Source organism: Rutidosis leptorrhynchoides, chromosome 1, assembly GCF_046630445.1.
Source record: "Rutidosis leptorrhynchoides isolate AG116_Rl617_1_P2 chromosome 1, CSIRO_AGI_Rlap_v1, whole genome shotgun sequence".
In the NCBI taxonomy this organism is placed as follows: domain Eukaryota; kingdom Viridiplantae; phylum Streptophyta; class Magnoliopsida; order Asterales; family Asteraceae; genus Rutidosis; species Rutidosis leptorrhynchoides.
In genome coordinates, this window is record NC_092333.1 from 79,508,796 (window position 1) to 79,513,179 (window position 4,384).

The following is a 4,384-nucleotide window of genomic DNA, read 5'->3' on the forward strand; positions in this document are numbered from 1 at the left end:
TTTTATTTCAATTTAAACAATTAATGGAAAATACATACAATACTTATAAACTAGTGTTGGGGTGCCCCGCGTTGCTGGGGCGAATCACACGGTTTCTTTTCCATCTTTGAGACTTTTTAAGATAAGCAAATTAACATGTTTTAATTGTATGCAAACTCTACAAAAGTAGGATCGTACTTCCAATAAATTCCTAGCCTTTTGACCCGTTTTCCTTTTACGTTGCACAACAAAAACATCAGCATCATCAACATCATAGCAGCAACATATCTAGTGGGAACAAATTGTTTCTTCATTTTCTCTTGCCCCGGGTCTCAATAACAATGTCGTTCAATATTAAGAGATGCATTTGATGAGAATTTGGCTTTAGGAAGCTAATGTGTGATGTGTTTGAAATTATACCTGAACCTCTAGTTTGATTGTTAATGTTGGTCACGGCGTTGCAACTGGTTGTGTGTTCGATTGTAAATTCTAAAAAGTGAAAGAATGTGAGTTGTTAGAGTAATGCGCAGCGAATATTGTAGTTAGTGAAAGTACCTTAAGTCGGGGCTATAAATATTAATTTAACACACATACAATTTATTATAAATGCATCTGGTGGGACTTCTACCATGCAGACGATTCAACTATAGAAAAAAAAATTGATCAAGGTATTTTATGTGTTTAAAAACCATTTTTCAAATTTCAAGAAACAGTGCAAATAAAATACTATAATTTATTTCAGGTATAGAAATCGAGTCCCTGCATAAACTTTCTGATGAAGATGATGTTCTAATATCGCCCTTCAGATTTCTTTGTGCCACCATCCCAAGAACTTGACCTGGGCAGCCATGGTGTCTAACCTGTATAGTTGAAGTATATGATTAGCAATTTCCTGCCCAAAACTCATCCAAAACACTGCTCCTGCTCCTGCTCCCAATGACAGTGCAGCACCTGCAAATAATACACGGTCTCTTTATAACCGGTTATGATAATGTGGTAGTTGGATGTTTGTCTCAAAAGTGATTATATCAACTTAATAATCATAATCAGTTGATCGGATATGATAATAAAAAAAACCATAAAGGATGGTAATCGAAAGTGCTTCTGCTATTTATAGTTGTAGCAAATAAATGTTTCAAGCCTGACAAATCAGATTGTTTACTCAATTAACAGAAAACATGTGAACAGAAGAAGGGAAAATGTGTAATTGTAATTTGCCTTTAGAGAAATAGAGTGCAGCTCCTACGAACAGATTTAACAAAACTGATTATTTTTCATCACAAAAAATCAAAAAGCAAAATTTATTTAACAAAACCATCATAGTAGCCCCCCAAAATTCAATATGATCTCACTTTTTAGACAGAAACTTTGTAAACTGATGGTAAGCTAAGTATGATGAATAAACACATATGATCAGACCTATATAGCGCATATGTTCCTTATCTTCTCTTCCACCGAATCTTCACGTTTAACAGGATCGATTGTACTGTGCGAACCTTGATCTGTATGTATGAGTATTTATGTGTAGTCATTTATTTATCTATTATTTTACATTTTCGGATTTAAGAATGAGAGTTTGCTTACTTGGTAATTGTCTTGAAGCTCCTCTATGTCTGGATTAAGATAATAGTGAGTGGCTGAGGCCATAAGTAGTGAGTGGCTGAAGTCATAACTCGAACCGGTGACATCATTTTTAGATCTCTACATCTTTTAAAGCTATACTTTGACTTTAAATCTGTGCAAGATCCATTAGCATTGTTTTTACCAAAAATAACCTTGCAATTTCTTTTCAAAAGTATCCAGTATTATCAACCATTCAACCAGTCAACGATGACCTTTCAGACTTGTAACTTTGGCATATACGTTTTTGTTACTGAGGAACCTTTTATGTTCCACCACATTAGCAGTAAATTTACCAACCACTTCATTGATCCTTGATCTTTCGAAAAATCCTTATTCTCATTGAAACCGTATCATGTACTCGTCCACATCTTGTAACGGCAATTGCCGTACCAACTATCGAGAATTATCAATCAGTATTTTGAAATCTTGCAGCACGTCTACGCCAACAGTTATATGTGTACATATAACGTCTACCTCCTGGACTTACATACTTCGAATGTAAAGTTTCCGAAAAACACCCCAAACTACGAAACTAGTTCTCCGAATTTTGGAAAAATGTTGATGAAGCAGCAAAAACTGTAAACGACCTTAACAGTCAAAAGTTTGATGATAAAGAATAGTATGGTGGTAAAGCTGAGAAAAATAGAAGGTTTGGAACTGGAAAACGGATTGAGCAAAGTATGAAGGAGGCTGTGGACAAATCACAAAGACTAAATCTACCTTCAAAGAATCCAAATGATTCAGTATCTGCTGAAGCCATTAACGAATACCTTGCCTCCAAATCTAAACCCTTGCGGACAATATTCTTCATCATCCTCTGATATTAGAAATTCTAAGATATCATCGTATCTTTCATTATAAATATCCTCCATATTTCTGGAGATAATTCCATAGTCATTCTTATCGGAAATCAATTTTCTCCTTGCGATATCTGTGTAACATCATAAAAGAAACTATTTTAGTTTCTAAATTTTGAAACCTTCGAGTTTAAAATATGAATATTTTTGAAGTGGTGTTGGGAGCTGAAGCATGAGTTAGTATAATATAATGACACTTGATCAACGTGATTATATTACAGTAAGTCATGCTGAGTTTCTAATGGAACGTGATAAAGGTTCACTGATCACACCCTCATCATGAACCATGTTACATAACTCTTTCATTCTATATAATCTCTAAATATATCAAGAAAATATTTTCTTAATGATTCGATTTTTTTTGAGGTATTCTGGTAATTTGACAAGTCAGATTGTGCTATTACCATTTCTTTCTTAGAACATTAGTTATGTTCATCTGAAACTTCATACCTACGAATTCTGGACCATTATCCGCTTGACTTAAGGTCGGGAAGAGAAAACGAAAGCATGAAGCTCCGAAATATAATGGAGAATATAAAGCCCGATAAAAACCCCGAAATTACAAACCGTGTATATCAATGCGAATAGCAATATAAAGACACGGGAGAATGAAAAACACTATAACCCCAAGGTAATAGTAGAAGAAAATAACTTCCTCTGGTGGCAGATGAAAAAGAAGAATGAAGGATACGATAGCCAGGAAAATATCAAGAATCAGAACTGGATGAAGCATTTCACAATCTTTTGAAAGTATGAAATGAGGAAGAAGATGTAGGAGTAGTGAAAATAATGAAACGGAAGAGGTCAATTTATAGCAAAATATCGGACGCAGCAATAGAGGCAGATTACGCATTTAATCAAAGAAAATCCTAATTTCCGCAAATTCCGAAAAAAATCAAATCTTATTTAAATTATGAAGATTTACTATTCCTTAAAATCTGGAAATCAATCGTTACTACATCAAGAGATAAGACGCATCTCTATTCTCCATTTCACTTGATTACTATAACTTCTCTCATACGCTTCGAGTAATTGGATTATTTTATCCATATTATTCAAACATAGATAAAACTCTATTATCAACTCATATTCGTCATTAAAACATTTTTATTGTTAGCCATGACGACCTCACTCAAATTTCGGGACGAAATTTCTTTAACGGGTAGGTACTGTGATGACCCGGGAATTTCTGACCAAATTTAAACTTAATCTTTGTATGATTAACATTTCCGACACGATAAGCAAAGTCTGTAAAACTGAATCTCAAAATTTTTGAACTACTTTTATATATTTAAATACCCTTCGGTTGTTGTTTTCGACGATTCGCGAACAATTATATGTAAATAGATACATATATACTATAACTTGAAAAGGTAACAATGTATTAATTGTTTGATACCGTACATTAAACTTATTGGTTTAAATATCTATTTGAATATATATGATAAGTTGAAATATTTATTATTAAAATTTATTTATATATAACTTTCAATGTGTATTTAAAAACTGATTTATATATTAAAAAGATATATACATATATATAATTTCAAGTTATTTAGTAAACGATAGTAACATTCGTTTATTGATTCGATTGATATTTAGATAAGTTAACTAAAGCATTTAAGATGAACCAGTAAAACACTAATTTGCTACAGTATTTTCAAATTGCTACAGTACCCAAAATGCTACAGTGTTTTCGAAAATCACTATTTACTACAATGAAATTGACTTTGCTACAGTGAATTGCTACGGTAAAAATTGACTTTGCTACAGTAACTTTGCTACAGTAAAACCATTTTTGATATGAAGTAAATGACCAAAACACTTAAATGTATAAGTTATACCTTGAGTGGTATAGTTTATGGATGATTTAAGACTATATTTTGACAAAGGTACGATTCACGAAACGTAAAGTACAAGTTTTC

At 32.7% G+C, this 4,384-nt stretch overlaps 1 long non-coding RNA gene across 1 annotated transcript; it reads right to left on the minus strand.

Moving 5' to 3' along the window:
• Window positions 1-559: 559 nt before the first annotated feature.
• LOC139861981 (uncharacterized) lies at window positions 560-1,633 on the minus strand. The gene is made up of 3 exons (XR_011764030.1): window positions 1,564-1,633; window positions 1,399-1,481; window positions 560-930 (listed from the first exon to the last, which is right to left on the minus strand). It is a non-coding gene; the product is annotated as an uncharacterized lncRNA (long non-coding RNA).
• Window positions 1,634-4,384: the final 2,751 nt, after the last annotated feature.